General features: G+C 43.6%; 1 long non-coding RNA gene across 1 annotated transcript in view; it reads left to right on the top strand.

Annotated features, from left to right (window-relative positions):
- The window catches only part of LOC138916191 (uncharacterized), a 39,720-nt gene extending 21,324 nt beyond the window's left edge, over nt 1–18,396 (top strand). Inside the window, exons 2-3 of the long non-coding RNA XR_011423092.1 lie at nt 17,334–17,398; nt 18,214–18,396. This is a non-coding gene — a long non-coding RNA (uncharacterized lncRNA). The remainder of the gene's footprint in view (nt 1–17,333; nt 17,399–18,213) is intronic.
- The last annotated feature ends 277 nt before the right edge of the window (nt 18,397–18,673 follow it).

The raw sequence follows: 18,673 nt of genomic DNA, 5'->3' as shown, positions 1-18,673 counted from the left end.
TATATTCATTATAAAAGGGAAAAAGGCATACTAATTTAGTACGTAAACACAAAAAGTGAACTCAGGTGGAAACTGAGACAGCCGTATACAAGGAACCTCTCTCCAGCCCTCTTTTCCCTTTTTGGTGGCTCAGACACAAAGAGTTACTTCCTAAAGCACCTGAGGAAGCCTGAATAATTCCTGCACAGCGGGTTGTCATTATAGCAGCAAAGATCTGGAAGAAGCTCTGGGGATCTCTTGGCCCCACCCAGGAAGATTCACTGACCTTTTAAAGCAGCGTTTCCATCTGCCTTCGCCTTCCACAATTCCTGAGTGTAAACACAGATACGATCTAAGCAATTCAAGCAATTAGACGCCATTGGGTGATTCCAGAGCAAGTCTGTTTCAGTGAATGCAGGCTCAGGGGCTCTGCTCTGGACACCTTTTAGGGTCCTGCTAACATTTGGCAGTTCCTTTGCTGGTTCACCTCATCTGCTTGACCTTTAAATGTTAGGTTTGAGCTGTCCCTTCTCTTTTCTCTCTACATGCTCTCCCTAGGTGATCTCATTAATTCCCATGGGTTTAAATATCATTTATATTTTGGTGACTTCCAAATTTACATCTCTAGCCCAGTCTTCTCATCTCTGAACCACAGTTTAATGTTCTACTCCCTTCTCAACATTTTCCCTTGTAGGTCTTATAGATATTTCAAGATAAATTGAGAGCACTCTTTCTCTCTCAGACTTCCCCCACCACAGTAAGTGGCACCATCATCTAGTCATCACCTGTAGAAAACTAGGAATTGTCCTTAAGTTCTCCCTTGCCCATCCCCTCATCCATCCAATCAATCCGTCAGGAAGTCCTGCCACATCCTCTACCACAACACAACCACATCTTCCTCTTCCCTGCATCTCCACTGCCACCGCCTCAGTGCACACCACCATAACATCTCTCTGGGACTGTTACAAACATCCTCCCAGCTAGCCTCCCTGCTTCCACAAAACCATGCTCCACTCAGTTCTCAACTCAGCAACAAGGGATGTTAAAAGGTCAATCAAATTGTGTCACTCCTCTGCTTAAAATACAGCTTCCCATTGAACTTCCAGTGGCCTTCAACTGCTGTCCTGTTCCCCTGCTGCGTGTTGCGCCCTCCTCTCCTTACTCAGGGTCCTGCGATTTCAGTGGTTGCCTTTCAGTCCTGCAAGCATGTTTCTACATCATGGCTTTGACCAGTGCTGCCCATTAGCCTGGCATCCTCTTTGTCCCCACTCTTTACTGAGTGGGCTGCTTTCTCACTTCAATATCCCAATTCAAGGAGCCTTTCCCTGGCATACTAGAAAAACAACACTCCCAAACCCCACCAGGTCCTGTCATTCTCTATATTATATTAGCCTTCCCCCAGCTCACGGTGCACATTAGAAATGCAATTATCTCAGTTATTTGTTTTATGATCTCTTGCCATATGAGGGCAAGGACTGTGTCCACCTTGTTTGCTGTAATCTCCCTAGTACTTATGTCACATAGGAGGTACTCAGAAAATGTGATTGGTCTTTTTCACATGAAAGAGTGCTAAAACTAGAGGGAAGGGCAGAGAAAAATGGCTGACTAGGAAGCTCCAAGCTCTTGCTCTACCACAAAAACCAAAAAAAAAAAAAAAGCAGAAACTGACTGAATCAACTTTGTCAGAACTTGGGACAAAAGTCAAATATTTACACTAAATCAAAAATAGAAAGAAGAAAAGCCATCTATAAGGTGGTAGGAAAGTTTTGTGGCATTTTTATTTGCCCTCACCCCAGTCCCTCCCTGGCCCAGCACAGCTTTAGTCTTGAAGTAGCAGCAGCCTGTATTCCCAATTCGATACCCCATCTTTTAAACTGGAGGTTGCAGAGGAGATCTCATTCACAAATTCTTGTGTATGTCTGTTCTAAACCTGTCTGGGGGATACTTGAAGGACCTGATGCAAGGCACTCATCTTTGTTTCACTTAACTTGGAGCTCAGGTAAGATGAATGGTGGACACTGCTCATAAAAACCAAAAGGTGGACTAAAGACCCACAGATGTCTGCGGCAAGAGATGGGTTGAGACAAACAATGGATTACCAGGATCTGGAGGGAAAGCTAGGGTGAGATTCTTTGGGAAACTAGGGCATTCAAAAACTGCCATATATGTGGAGGGATTTAGAGAGCCATGCACATGCCCAGGGCAAGACACATGCTCAGAAAAGACCTACAAAGACCTTAAGAGTTCACCTTGGGCTGATCCCTGGGCTCAGTGTGAGCCTAGCTGAGAGCTGAAGGAGCGCCCAGCACAGAGCCCATCTGCAAAGACAAGGAGAGATGTTTTGTTTTTGTGTGAGTGTGTGTGTTTTAGTTCCTGATACCCAAGGAAATCTCTGTCAAATCATCAGCAAAAAGGAACAGAGACTTCAGCGACCATACACGACAAGGAATAGTCCTTGCAAAAATAGTTTAGAAAAGTCTCAAAACAGATGGGCTATCATACCCTTCAACAATAAAACAAAACAAAACAAAAAACAAACAAAAAATCCTAGCAAACCCAGTGGAAGATGGGCTATCATACCCTTCAACAATAAAACAAAACAGAACAAAAAACAAACAAAAAATCCTTCAACAATAAAACAAAACAAAACAAAAAACAAACAAAAAATCCTAGCAAACCCAGTGGAAGAGAGAGAATCTGATCTTCAGAGTTACACTATAATAGTTTTTTTTAAAAAACAAAAATTCACAAGGAATACAAAGAAACAGTAAAATATAGCTCACTCAAAGGAATAAAATAAACTGACAGAAACTGTCTCTGCAAAATGGCAGACATCAGACTTTCTAGGAAAATAGTTTGAAACAGTTATCTTAAATATGCTCAAAGAATTAAAGGAAAATACAGACAAAGAACTAAAGGAAATCAGGAAAATGGTGTATAAACAAAGTGAGAATATCATTAAAGAGACAGAAATTATTAAAAAGAATCAAACCCAAATTCTAGAGCTGAAAAGTAAAATAATTGAAATTAAGAACTCAGTAGAGGGGTTAAACAGCAGATGTGAAGAACCAGAAAAAGAGAATCAGCAAACTTGAAGATAGAACAACTGAAATTCCTGAGTATGAAGTAGAAATAAAAAAGAATGATGAAAAATGAATAGAGCCTAAGGGACCTGTGGGATACCATCAGATGCATGGGCCAACACTGCATTATGTGAGTCCAAGAATGAGCAGAAAGATTATTTGGAGAAATAATGGCCAAAAACAGTTCAAATTTGATGAAAAACATGAACATACAAATCCAGGAAGCTCAATAAATTTGAAGTAGGATAAATTCAAAGGGATTGGCACCAAGACACATTATAATTAACCTGTCAAAAGACAAAGACAGAGAGAATCTTGAAAGCAGCAAGAGAGAAGCGACAACACATACAAGCAATCCTCAATGAGATCATCTGCTGAGTTCTCATCAGAAACTTTGGAGGCCAGAAGGCAAAGGAACAATATGTTTAAAGTGCTAAAAGAAAAACTGTCCACCAAGAGTTCTATATCTGGCAAGACTGTTCTTCAGAAATGAGGAAGAAATTGGGGCCGGCCTGGTGGCACAGTGGTTAAGTTCGCAAGTTCCGCTTCTTGGCGGCCCGGGGTTCGCTGGATTGGATCCCGGGTGTGGACATGGCACTGCTTGGCATGCCATGCTGTGGTAGGCGTCCAACGTATAAAGTAGAGGAAGATGCGCACGATGTTAGCTCAGGGCCAGGCTTCCTCAGCAAAAAAGAGGAGGACTGGCAGTAGTTAGCTCAGGGCTAATCTTCCCCCCCCCCAAAAAAAAATGAGCAAGAAATTAAAACATTCCTATATAACAAAAGCTGACGGAGTTCATTACCACCAGACCTGCCCTACAAGAAATAATGAAGGGACTTATTCAGAGTGAAATGAAAAGATGCTGCAGGGCAACTTGAAGCTGTGTAGAGAAATAAAAATCTCCAATAAAAGTAAATATGTGGGCAAATATAAAAGCCAGTATTAAGGTAATTTTGGTTTTTAATTCCACTTTTAGAATTTTCTACATGTTTTAAAAGACAAATGCATAAAAATAAATATTTATGTTGTTGGAACCACAATGTATAAAAATGTAATTTGTAACGGAAATAACATAAAGAGGTGGAGAAGCAGCTGTATAGGAGCAGTTTTTATATACTATTGAAGTCAAGTTGATAGCAATTAAAAGTAAATTGTTATAACTTTAAGATTTTAAATGTTAATGTCATGATAATCAAAAAAAATCTATAGAACATACACAAAAGGAAATGAGAAGGAAAGCAAAATATATCACTACAAAAACATCAGCTAAATAAAAAAGAAGGTAGTAATGGAGGAAATGAGGGACAAAAAAGCTATAAGACATACAGAAAACAAATGGCAAATGGCAGATGTCCTTTTGTACCTGTAATTACTTTAAATGTGAGTGGACTAAACTCACCAAAAAGCAGAGTAGATGAAGAAAACATCATCCAAATATATGCTGTCTATAAGAGACTCACATTAGATCTAAGGACACAAATTGGTTGAAAGCGAAAGGATGGAAAAAGATATTTCATGCAAATAGTAACCAAAAGAGAGCTGTGGTGGCTATACTATCATCAGATAAAATAGACTTTAAACCAAAAACTATTATAAGAGACAAAGAAGGACGTTATATATTGATAAAAGGGTCAATTCGTCAAGATGATATAACAATTATAAACACAGACAAACCAGACAACAGACACCCACTCCCAAAATTAACAAAGCAAATATTAACAGAATTGACAGGAGAAACAGATAATTCTGGTGATAGTTGGAGACTTCAATATCTCACTTTCAATAATGGATAGAACAACCAGACAGAAGATCAATAAGGAAATAGGGGATTTGAACAGCAGTATAAACCGATTAGACCTAATAGGCATACAGAACACTCCACCCAACAACAGCAGAATACAGATTTTTCTCAAGAGCACATGGAACATTCTCTAGGATAGATTATGTGTTAGGCCACAAATCAAGTCTTAATAAGTTTAAAAGATCAAAATCATGCAAAATATCTTTTTATCACAATGGAATGAAACTAGAAATCTATAACAGAAGGAAAATAGGAAAATTCACAAATACATGGAAATCAAACAACATATTCTGTTGTTGTTGTTGTTGTTGTTTTATTAAGGTTATGCAAGTTAACATCCTTGTGAAATTACAGTTGTACATCATTATTAGTCATGTTGTGGGTACACCACTTCACCCCTAGTGCCCTCCACCCACCCCCCTTTCCCCTGGCAACCACCGATCAGTTCTCTTTGTCCGTATGTTAACTACCACCTATGAGTGGAGTCATACAGAGTTCGTCTTTCTCTGTCTGGCTTATTTCACTCAACATAATACCCTCAAGGTCTATCCATGTTGTTGTGAATGGGATGACTTTGTCCTTTTTTGTTGCTGAGTAGTATTCCATTGTATATATATATGCCACATCTTCTTTATCTAGTCATCAGTTGCTGGGCGCTTAGGTTGGTTCCATGACTTGGCTATTGTGAATAATGCTGCGATGAACATAGGGCTGCATGGAACTTTTGGAATTGCTGATTTCAGGTTCTTAGGATAGATACCCAGTAGTGGGATGGCTGGGTCATAAGGTATTTCTATTCTTAACTTTTTGAGGAATCTCCATACTGTTTTCCATAGTGGCTGCACCAGTTTGCATTCCCACCAACAGTGTATGAGGGTTCCCTTTTCTCCACAGCCTCTCCAACATTTGTCACTCTTGGTTTTGGATATTTTTTGCCATTCTAACAGGTTCAAGCAACATATTCTTAAACAGCCAATGAGGCAAATAAGAAATCACAAGGGAAATTTAAAAATACTTTGAGACAAATGAAAATGAAAAAACAACATACCAAAACTTATGGGATGTAATGAAATTATCCCTTATTAATATTGATGCAAAAATCCTCAATAAAATAATAGCAAAGTGACTTTAGCAGCATAATAAGAAGACTATATACCACGACCAAGTGGGATTTATTCCTGGAATGAAAGGATAGTTTGATATATGAAAATTAATCAATGTAATACACATTAATATAATGAAGGAGAAAAAAAACCTTCATAATCATCTCAATTGATGCCGAAAAAAGTATTTGACAAAATTCAACACCCTTTCATGATTAAAAAAACACTTAATAAACTAGGAATAGAAGGGAGCTTCCTCACCATAATTAAGTCCACATATGACAAGGCCACAGCTAACATGAGACCCGATGCCAAAAGGCTGAGAGCTTTTCCCCTAAGATCAGGAACAAGACAAAGACCTACTTTCAGCACTTCTATTTAACACAGTATTGAAAGTTCTTTCCAGAGCAACTAGATAGCAAAAACAAATAAAAGGCATCCAAATTAGGAAGGAAGAAGTAAAATGATTTCTGTTCACAGATAACATAATCTTATACGTAGAAAAATCCTAAAGATTCCACAAAAACCTGTTAGAGCTGATAAACAGATTCACCGAAGTGGCAAGATACATAATCAACCCTCAAAAATCAGTTGCATTTCTATATGCTAATAATGAGCAATCCAAAAAAGAAATTAAGAAAGCAATTCCACTTGCAATACCATTAAAAAGAATAAAACACAGGAAAACTTCACCAAGGAGGTGAAAGACTTGTGCACTGAAAACTATAAAACAGTGTTAAAAGTAATTAAAGGAGATATAAATAGACATTTTGTGTTCATGGATTGGAAGACTCAATATTGTAAAGATGATAATACTACCCCAAACATTCTGCAGATTCAATGCAATCCTTTATCAAAGTTCGAATGGGAATTTTTTGCAGAAATAGGAAAATCCATCTTAAAATTCATATGGAATCTCAAAAGACCCTAAATAGCCAAAACAATCTTGAAAACGAAGAACAAACTTGGAGGACTCCTACTTTCTGATGTCAAAATTTACTACAAAGTTACAGTAATCAATAGAGTGTGGTACTGGCATAAAGACAGACATGTAGACCAATGGAATAGAATAGAGAGCCCAGAAATAAACCCTCTCTTATGTGGTCAATTGATTTGCAACATGAGTTCCACACCATTCAATGGGAAAGGACGGTCTTTTCAACATTAGTTCCGGGAAAATGGATAACCACGTGCAAAGAATGATGTTGGACCCTTACCTTATGTCATGCACAAAAATTAACTCAAAATAGGTCAAAAACCTAAACTTAAGAGCTAAATCTATCAAGCTCTTAGAAGAAAATACAAGGGGAAAACCTTCATGACATTGGATTTGGCAATGAGTTCTTATATATGACACCAAAAGCACAGACAATAAAAGAAAAAATAGATAAATTGGAATTCATCAAAATTAAAAACTTTTGTGCATCAAAGGACGCTCTCAAGAGAATACGACAACCCACAGAATGGCAGAAAATATTTGCAAATCATCTATCTGGTAAGAATTAACACCTAGAATATATAAAGAACTTCTACAGCTCAAGAACAAAAATACAAACAACCCACTTCAAAAATGGGCAAAGGACTTGAACCGACATGTCTCTGAAGAAGTTATATAAATAGCCAATAAGCAAATGAAAAGATCATCATTAGTCACTGAGGAAGTACAAATCAAAACCACAATAAGATATCACTTCACACACATTATGATGGCTAGCATAAAACAAAAACAAACATAAAATGAAAAATAAGTGTTGGTGAGGATGTGGAGAAATTAGAACCCTCATGCACAGCTGGTGGGAGTGTAAAATGGTGCAGCTGCTTGGGAAAACAATTTGGCAGTTCCTTACAGAGTTAAACATAGAATTACTGGCTGATTCAGCAATTCCAATCCTAGCTATATACCCAAAAGAACTGACAGGGACTTGAACAGATGCTTGTACACCAATGTTCATAGCCACGTTAGTCGCAATGGCCCAAAGGTAGAAACAACCCAAGTGTCTATCAACTGATGAATGGATGAACAAAATGTGGCACACACCTGCAATGGAATGTTATCCAGTCATAAAAGGGAAAGAAGTTCTGTTACGTGTTACGACATGGATGAACCTGAAAACGTGCTACGTGCAACAAGCCAGGCCCCACAGGACAAATATTGCATCATTCCCCTTCTACAAAGTAGCTAGAATAGGCAAATTCAAAGAGACAGAAAGTAGAATGGAGGTTACCAGGGGTTGAGGGTGGGGAAGAAGGGGGAGTTACTATTTAACAGGTATAGATTTTCTGTTTGGGATGATAAAGAAGTTCTGGAAACAGATAGTAGCGATGGTTACACAACATTGTGAATGTACTCAATGCCACTGAACTATACACTTAAAATGGTTAAAATGCTAAATTTTATGTGTGTACAATAAAAAAGAAGCAGAGGGAAGAAGATATCTATGAATCTAAGACTGAAGAGTGACATAGAAAAAAGCTGAGAGGAGAAGAAAGCCTCGGATGGCAATGATGGTGGCATGAAGTGGTGAACTGGGTAAAATGAAAGTGGCTCATTTGGGGAAGGGCGCAATGATTAAACATCTGGTGGAGCCAAGAGCATGTTTGGTGGGCCTTCAGCTAGGGTAAGGGCCAAGGAAATCGCGTTAAGTGAGCTCTTTTAGGCTGCGGGAGTCAGGATGCCCTCCTTAGCTCAAGTGGCAGGAGTTCACGTACGGACTCCGAGGGCCAAGGAGGTGCGGGAGGCACTCTGCAGTCACCCTCATATCTCTCAAGGTCTAGGCACAGCTGCCCAACCTGTCCCCCTCCTCCTCTTGCCTCTCTCCAGTCATGAGCCCCCAGTAATCTCTTCTCTTATCTACCCCATTATCCTACGCCAGCGTTGTGTCATTCTCGTATCTGTTTCTGCTCCTGCCTCCTCTCCCGGCCTTCCTGCTTCTCCTCACTCTGCTGGCTGTGTCCATCACACAGCTTCCAACAGGGCAGGAGGCAGCCTACAGACCTCTCACTCAATCAGCTGTGGTGGGAAACAAGGGGCACAGGAAACAAGAACGTATCTGAGGAGATCAGGGTGCCACTTCCCGTTCAATGGAAACTCAGGGCATAGGCGGCTAGAGTTGTAGCTTGATTCCTGTAGAAAACAAAGCTTGAGACAGGGAATAAGGTGCTAACAATTTATTTGAGAGCACAAGCCCTGGGAGGTGTGAATGAGCCGCAGTGGGAAGCGAGGTGAGGGAAGAAGAAGGGGGTGAAGGGGTTGTCTTCAGGAAGAGCTTGGAAGAGCTGGGCAGCTTGGCTGGCAGGCTTGCTGGAACATGTAAGCCTTCTTCAGCGGGGTGGGAGGAGGGCCAGGGAGGGCGAGATTCATCTCCCTGGTTTCTTCTTTCTCTTGTTTTCCATTGGTCAAGCTTCGTCAGTTGGGAGTTACTTCCTCACACATCCAGCTTGCTTTGCCTGTCCCCTTGTTGGCTGTAGGAAGCCAGATCCCAGGCCCTACAGTGTGGCGTGTTTTTCAAATTTGAAACGGGAGAGGTGCAGTGGTTCGAATGGCAGTCTCCCAAAAGATTGCCCGCTGGAAACTGTGAACATGACTTTATTTGCAAAAAGGGTCTTTACAGAAGTTAAGGATCTTGAGAAGAGATCATCCTGGATTAGGATTGAGCCCTAAATCCTCCCCTGGTAAGAGGAGGGGAGGAGACTCAAAGGAGAAGGCCATGTGAAGACAGAGACAGAGAGTGGAGTGATGCGGCCGCAAACCAAGGAATGCCTGGAGCCACGGGCAGCTGGAGGAGGTGAGGAACGGATCCTCCTCTAGAAGCTCCAGATGGAGTGAGGCCCTGCCGACACGATGATTTCACACTTCCAACCTGCAGAACTGGGAGAGAACAAACTCCATCATTTTAAGCCACCAAGTTAGTGGAAATTTGTTATGGCAGCTCTAGGAAATGAACAAAAGGGCTGGCTAGGCACAGGTGGAGCTGTCCACAGAAAGGGAGAAAGAGAGAGGGCAGGTAAGGATGTAAGAGGTGGGCAAAAGGTGTGTCGGATATGACTCCTCTTCCGGACCTGTACGGAGCGAGCAACGAGATCTAAGGACGCAGCCCTGCCTGTGGGTGGCGATGCGAAGTGGAGCTGGAAATCAAGCAAGGCTGGGAGGCTGGGAGCCGTGAGATCAAAGGGGTTACTGTTCATTAAAGATGGATGTTGTTGTCAATGCGGATTATGGCAGGGGATGTAAAGAGAAAAAGAAGGATAAACACAGGGTTGAAATGATCTAAGAGGTGGAGACGAGCTCTGGTGGGAAGGGCCTGTGAGCAGTGATTATTTGGCAAGAATTGAACAGATGAATGGCTTGAATTTCAGGTGATAATAATGGGGAACTGGCGGGAGTGACTGATCTAGATGTGGAGAAGGGGCAGAAGGGGGAGAAGGAGACCCTTCCGTTCTCCCTGTGAGAGAGCGTCAGCGCGCCTGTGGTGGGTCGACGCCATTGGGGATGCTGCAGTTAGAGCGAGAAGTGAGAAGAGGTAGAGACAGGTTTAAGGTAAAAGAGAGTTTCCCCTCAACAAAACAGGGGGCCCCACCGAGGCCACGAGAGATGGAGAGGAGAGCCTGGGTTAGGGGTCTTTGGATTGCGAAGAACAGCAGCTAACTTAACCTACTTCAAATACAGCAGGGTTTTTTTTTAAAGGATGCAAGAGCTAACTTCATGGATGTCCATGTGTCAGAGACAAAAAGTGGGCTGCTCACACAGGGGACGAGAACCAGAAGCCCAGAACCAAGAAGGCTTTCACTTCTCAGGGGCTGAGGGCTCTCTTGTCTGAGCCATCGGGTACATTTCCTCCATGCTCCTTCTCCACTCAGGACCAGCCCTTGCTCGTGCCCTTGCTGTCTCTTACCTGTAGCTGGCACCCAGGTGGGTAAAGCTGCCACCATGGCCTACCACCTCCTGACCTTACGTATACTATGTTAATGCATGGGTCTGAGCTGCTGGGGACACTCTTTTTCCCAGGAATTTGAAACTGGGCCCCTGGCACCCTATCTGATTAACTCCATCCAGCCTGTGGATTCTTTCTCCTGAGTCAGGAGTCCACTTCTGCCCAGCCAGCCGTGACCAGGTAGATAGGGTCGCCTGGAATAACACAGCCCCCTGGGCACACCCCTTCAGTGGGGCTGTCTATAGTGTGGTAGGCTGAAAAATTCCCCCAGAGATATCAGGCCCTAATCCGCGGAAACTGTGAATATTACCTTCCATAGCAAAAGATGTGATAAAATTAAGGATCTTGACATGGGGAGGTTATCTGGGGAAGTGCTAACTAAGGATACATGTCCTTGTATGAGAGAGGTGGAGGGAGAATTCAGACACACATACACAAAGGAGAAGGCAATGTGACAAAGGAGGCAAAATTTGGAGTGATATGGCCATAAGCCATAAACCAAGGAATGCTGGCAGCCAGCAGAAGCTGGAAGAAGCCAGGAAGGATTCTCCCTTAGCGCCTCCAGAGGGAGCACAGCTCTATCGACACCACGACTTCAGCCCAGGGATGCTGACAGGGGCCTTCTGACCCTGAGAGCTGTGAGAGAACAGTTCTGGGGCTTAAGCCCCCCAGTTTGTGGTGTGTTGTCACAGCAGTCCCGGGAAACTAACACACACGGGGAGGAAGCAAGGGCTGCCTACGCACCCTGAACCATGACTCCTGCATGAAGGGGGAGCCATGAGAATTTAGGGGCATGCACAGAGAAAGGGAAAGCTGGAGAGCTGAAGATTCAATTCAATAAATGTCAGCAGGTGTTGTTTGGTGCCCTTGAAAGACGAGGACAGAAATACGGCACACTAAAGGCCACAGTGAAGCCTTTAGGAGGAAACAGGGCGTGGAGGAGATTTGGGTCCTCTTCAGGAGGCCCTGTTGTGTGAAGACAGAAGTAGTGGGGGCAGATCGTGACCTCAGCACCTAAGCAGAAGGAGAAAGCACCAGCTGCCTAGCATGAGTGGGTGATGCAAACAAGGAAACCCAGCCAGACACTGACATGCAAACACACACACGCCTACACCTACACTTCAAGGCATTATGATTTTGTTGTCAATCTTGTTCTACTTCATAGCCTCTGGCTGTGTCTGCATGAGGCCAAAACAATTGGGCAATTCGACAAAATTATTAGTCAAACTTAAAGTTCAGGGAGGCAGCACAGTATAGAGGAAAGAATACAAATATTTACAGTCGTGCGTTGATTAACGACAGGGACACATGCTGAGAAATGCATTGTCGGGTGATTTCATAGTATGAGTATCACAGAGTGTACTTACACAGATGTAGCCAGGATGGCCTACTACACACCTAGGCTCTATGGTAGTAGCCTTATGTCTTGTGGGTCACCGTGGTATACCCATCATGGACCGAAATGTCGTTGGGTGGTGCATGACCGTATTGCAATCCTTCCTTTACCTTCTGAAATGGCTAGGAATTGTACCACAGTACCGATGGGGAAACAGGCTGGAGCTCAAAGAGGTGGTGCACATGCCCACAGTCACCCGGCTGAGCGGCAGACCAGAGCTCGAATTCAGATCTGACTCCTAAATGCATGATTTTTCCATCAGTACGTGGACTGAAGGAATCTCTGTGCTCTTTGAAACTTCTGAAGCAGTCTGCCTGAGATAAAGCATGTGTCAGGGGAACTAAGGCACTTGAAAAGAACAGGGCAAAATTCTGTGAAGAAACCACCTCACCATGTCAGAGACGGTCTGATTTCTCCCCGTAGCCTGATTTCTCTGGGGAATCCATGGGCGCTCTGAAATTGTTTGCAAACCTGTGTGGGCCTATGTTCATATTCTAGGTGGTAAGGGCCTCATCTCTTATGGGAGTCTCAAAATCTGTTAATCTTCCTGCTCTAGACATAGGAAACCATCCAGGTTTTATGAGTAATCATCAGTCTTTCTCGATATAATGCTAGCTGCCCATAACCCACAAATAAAGACAGTGCTTGGGAGGAGTCTATAAAATTTACATATAAATATGTTTGTTTTATTTTTCAGCTTAGGCAACTCCTGTCCAGGCAGTTCTGGTCACATGTAGGTATGACATAAAGGCATAAAAGGTGCCCCCCAAAACAAATGTAGAAGCTACCAAGTCATTCCCAACTACGTACTGACTTTATTAAAATTCTTTAGAGCCAGCCCTATTGGCCTAGTAGTTCAAGTTTGGTGCTCTTACTGCTTCGATGGCCCAGGTTCATTTCCCGGTAGTGGAACCACACCATCTGTCTGTCAGCTGCCATAATGTGGCAGTGGCTCACACAGACGAACTAGAAGGACTTACAGCTAGGATATACAAGCATGCACTGGGGCTTTGGGGAGGAAAAAAAAATTCTTTAAAGCCTTGTGTCTGCATGCCCTACTCATTCCACTGACTCTTTCTAAGGCACTAGGCTCCCTTTGGTGAAGTGGCAAAGGCTAGTAGCCAGGGTGACCTCATCTTCAACAGAGAAGTGTAAACAGGTATGGGAAAGAGAACCAGAGTCAGAGTAAGGCACAGATTTCTTCCTCCCACATCTGTGCTGCCCAAACCTCCCTGCATTGGTCTGGCTTCTCTAGAGAAACAGAACCAATAAGACTGACTGATTGATGAGAAGGAATTGGTTCACTTGGTTATGGAAGATAAGAAGTCCCAAGACCTGCAGTTGGCAAGCTGGAGATGCAGGGGAGCTCAGACTACGAAGTCACGTGTCACTTAAGGACGGGGACACGTTCTGAGAAATGTGTTGTTAGGTGATTTCGTCATTGTGGGAACATCATAGAGTGTACTCACACAAACCTAGATAGTCTAGCCTACTACATACCTAGGCTATATGGTACTAATCTTATGGGACCACTGTCATATATGTGGTCCATCATTGACCGAAGCGTCGTTATGCGGCCCATGACTGTGGCTCCAGTCTGAGTCTGAGGCCACAGAAGCAGAAGAGCTGGTCTAAGTTCCAGTCTGAAGGTAGAAGAAAACTGGTGTCCCAGCTTGAAGATAGTCAGGCAGAGAGAGTGAATTCTCCCTTCCTCCACCTTTTTGTTCTGTTCAGGCCTTCCACAGACTGGATGAGGCCCACCCACATTGGGGAGGGAATCCACTTTACTTAGTCTACTGCTTCAAATGTTTATCTCCTCCAGAAACGTCCTCACAGACATACTCAGAATAATATCTAACCACACTTCTGGGCATCCCATGCCCCAGTCAGGTTGACACATAAAATTAACCATCATACCCTCTGTTTCTTCACCCATCGGTTTCCCTTCTCTCTAGGCCCAGAGGGAGAGAGTCCCGCTTCCTCTAAAGTGAACTCCTCTCCCTGTCCTCAAGCTTGTCTTTCAACCCCTAAGAATCCTTGAGAATTGCCTAAAGGTAGGGAAGCCAGCAAAGAGAGACACGCTATCTTCAGGTAATCCATGACCCTGATGCAGAAAAAGGCATGGATATTGGGAAGATGAAGCCAGATTACAGATCGCAAGCGGATCAAACCTCCCCAAATGCTGCAGGAAGGATCCCCTGTGAGTGATAGAAAACACAACACAAACAGCTTAAGCCCAACAGAAATCGATTGGCTGAACATTGTGGAAAGTCCAGGGGATAGTGACGTACACAGAAATTTATGTAATACTATAAATCAATGTTACTGCAATTAAAAAAGAAGAAAAGAAAAAGAAAGTTCCAGGGGAGACACCTAGCATCAGACACTGCTGGATTCAGGGGCTCAGATAATGTCGTCAGGAACTAGCCTCTCGCCTTCTCTTTGCTCTCCTTTCATCTGTGGTGGCTACTTCCTCAGAGATGCCCTCTCTTTGGAGTGACAAGATGACAGCCAGCAATTCTAGGCTTATATTCTCCTAAGTGCAAGTCCAACAGTTCAAGGCAAAGTCCTGGACCTGACTCTCAGGGTCGTGAGTTGGACCACATGACCAGTCCTGAACAGATCACTGTGGCCAAGAGGATGCTGTACTCCCACTGATCAAGCCCAGGTAACAAGTCCCCTGTAGTACCTGGTTAGAGCCAGCCCCATCCAAGCCCAGTGGGCTGAGAGCAGAAGAGGGGTGGTTCTGCACAGAGAAGTCAGGGTGCTGTTAACAGAATAAAGGTGAATGGATGGTTTGAGGGTGAAAATAACAGGATGTCCACTACATAGATATATTTTATCCATGGGTACTTAAGAGTCATTCTAAGACAGTGGTTCTCACTGGAGGGTGATTATGTCCCCAGGGGACATTTGGCAATGTGTGGAAACATTTTTGGTTTTCATAACTGGGTAATGCTACTGGCGTCTAGTGGGTGGAGGCCAGGGATGCTGCTAAAATCCTATGATACACAGGAGAGCCCCCACAACAAAGAATTATTTGGCCCAAAACATCAGTAGTGCTGGGGATGAGAAACCCTATTCTAAGACCTAGAATGTAGCCATGGAAGCTGTGACCCATCTCAGCAGAAAAGAGAAAAAGCTTTCTGTCCATGTCTGCTGAGCATGTTCACATCCTTGCAGTTTATGAATCCCTGTTGGCACTTTAAGATGGAAAAGAGGCCCCAGATGCATCCCTGCTTCCTGTAACTCTTGAGCTAACCTTCCAGCCCCATCCATCCATATATCAGGAATTGTGATCATCCAAGTGACCATATGAGATCCAAAATAATTAGGTGGGAAAATCCTAGTGGGCATCTTTTTTTTTTTTTTTTTTTTTTTTTTAATGATTTTATTTTTTCCTTTTTCTCCCCAAAGCCCCCCGGTACATAGTTGTGTATTCTTCGTTGTGGGTTCCTCTAGTTGTGGCATGTGGGACGCTGCCTCAGCGTGGTCTGACGAGCAGTGCCATGTCCGCCCCCAGGATTCGAACCGACGAAACACTGGGCCGCCTGAAGCGGAGCGCGCGAACTTAACCACTCGGCCACGGGGCCAGCCCCCCTAGTGGGCATCTTACAGATCAAGATTATGGGCAATAGTTAATACAACGGATGGTGAGCACTGGCCTGTGATCTTGGTGCAGAGTGGCCAAGGGGCTCAGCGTAGTCTCTCAATTCTACCATGCAGTGTTCGGAGGAAGCTGCCTACCCATCTGCCTTGTTGTCCCTTTGTCCATATTGGCTGGTAAAGTGGCACCAGGCTCAGAGCTTCTGGAGCACATTCCTTGGGGCCTCCAATAGTCGCCGTGTGGAAATGAAGATAGGCAAGGGGCTGTGCAATTTCCCTTCATGTTGTCAATTAGGATGCTTTTGACTGCCAATGACTGAAATTGTTTTAAACAATAGGCAATTTATTATCTCAAATAACAGTAGGTCCAGAGGTCCTAGTTTTACTTCACGCAGGCTTCCTGGCTCTGCTCTCCCTGCAATAGTTACAGGCATCCCATCCAGGTACCACATGCCTAGAGGAAGAGAAGGGGCCCCATTTCTTACAAATGAGGAGACCTTTCCCAGAAGCCACCTAGCACACTCCCCTCACATCTCATTGGCCAGCATCAAGTCACATGCCCATTCTTAAACCAACTCCTTATCAATGAAGTGGGATCACAATGGTTGGGTTGGGAGCCTAAGCCCTCGGAGTAGAACGGATAGAGGGTGTCTACCTAGTGACCACTGTACCTATGTAGTACAAGGCACATGCTGACCTTTGGCAAACCCAAGTTGCCCTCCCTGGTGTGTCAGTAGTAGAGTCAGGGTTATAACTCACAACCAGGTCTGTTGTCACTGTTGAATCTTGTTCGAGACAGTTTACAAGTTTGAGTCACAATGGCAATATTTGGTTATGAATAAAACTAGCTTAGGGCAATTCACAAGGCAGTTCTCTTGATGATGTATTAATGAGTTGCTCAAGGATGAGCATAATAGAATATTTAAGAATATCAGAGTTGAAAAGAACTTTAGATTTTGTATCAGGTTTTTCCTCTGTCCAGCAAGTCTTTGGAAAGTAGCCCAAAATTCGTAGCTTCCAGAAAGCCTATGGGCTGAGTTTCAAGATACCTAACCCAACATTTAACCAACCACTACAGTACAAGGTAACAAAGACTTCCAATGTCCCAACCAGAGATAGAAGGACCCCTGCTCACTTTGACTCAGATATTTCACATTGCAGGACTGTCATTTGTAATATTTCATTCCGGGTACCACGTACTTTCTTCAGGAGCAATCAGAATTTATTAAGGAAACAATGATGACAAGATACTTTGGAAGCTAAGTTTTGACATCTGTGGTACATTAAAAAAACAAAGTGCAAACGCAAATGAAAAACAAGAACCCTAAAGAAGCAGCAAGCACATTTAGGTGCAATTAGCCATCCTTTATTAATTTTTCATTATTACCAATCAGTGAATGATCTAGTACTAATTTTGAACATTTTACCTTGAAGTTGGACCCCTGCAGACTGCCGAGAGCTCTGTAACTCTTATCTGCTTGACATGAAACGTCCTTCAGGTAACTGTTCTTCTTTGAACCTCCTTTATTGACAAACTCCCTGTGGGCCACATCTCAGTAAAGAGGCTTTCTAGGGGCGACAGGGGTGCTGTCCTCCAACCCTTCCAGCTCTTGCCCTTAGAAACAGTAGATTGTATAGGCCGGCCCCCTTGCGGGGCATTTTGAATAGAAGTGAGGTGTAACATTGGTGAGCTGGAGCACTTGGCTGCCAATGGGAGACCTTCTAGGCCTTTCTTTCTCTTTGCCACAGTAATCAGCAACGTTTAAGATGATGGCTCCTCTATTGGTCTGGGTGACAGAGTCCAGAGAGATGTGGCAGAGCCCCCAGCTGACCTGTGGTACACGTGGTTTGAACAAAAAATTTTTTAAAAGTACATTAAAAAATAATAAACCAATAGATTTTGGGGTTACTTCTTGCATAGCATAACCTAGCTCATCCTAGCTGAAACACCTTCTAAAGTCCTTTGTGTGGCAGACAAAGGATGCAATACAGGGAGGAAAAAAGGTTGGAGGAGGGGAGAGAAAAATTACATGTCTCCATGTTCACACTCTATTTAATCGCCTCCCCTTCATAAAAGTGGGTAGGATTTGTGACTTGCTTCTGAACAACAGATTACGGCCAAGGTGATGAGCCGTCATGCCCGTGAAAACATTGTCTCCTGCACTGGAGGGATTCTCCCTTGCTGGCTTTGAGGAATCAAGCTGCCACATTATGAGAGGGTTTATGGAGAGGGCCATGTGAGGAGTGGAAGTGTGGGTGGCCTCCAGGAGCTGAGAGCTGCCCCCACCGACAGGACCCCGGTCTTCGATCACAGGAGGTGAATCCTACCAGCAACCAGGAGGAGCTTGGAAGGCTCTCCAGTGGAGACTTTGAGGAGGCCGCAGCCCCAGCCAGCACCTGCCGGCAGCCTTGTGACATCCTGAGCAGCGGACCCAGCCATGCTGTGCCTGGACTCCTGACCCACAGAAATTTGAGATAATAAATGTGTGTTATTTTAAGCTGCAAGTCTGTGGTAATTTGTTAGGCAGTAAGAGAAGACTAATGCGCTGTATGAAAACATTTTCTAGTCAGAAGACTCGCCGCTCTCTCAACATCTTTCATGCAATAACACTTCGTTGAGAGGTTACGATGGGTCTGGCATTGTTTTAGGACCTTGAGATTGAAAAATGAACCAAACAGACAAAGATTCATAGCCTAATGCGCTTACAATCTAATGAGGAGAGGAGGGAGTGAGGGAGACAGACAACCAAGAGCATAATCCACAAGTCAGTTAT

The sequence above is a fragment of the Equus caballus genome, chromosome 11 (genome assembly GCF_041296265.1).
Source record: "Equus caballus isolate H_3958 breed thoroughbred chromosome 11, TB-T2T, whole genome shotgun sequence".
Classification (NCBI taxonomy): Eukaryota; Metazoa; Chordata; class Mammalia; order Perissodactyla; family Equidae; genus Equus; species Equus caballus.
Note: the sequence above shows the minus strand (reverse complement) of the source record. Positions and strands in the feature narration are given on the sequence as shown.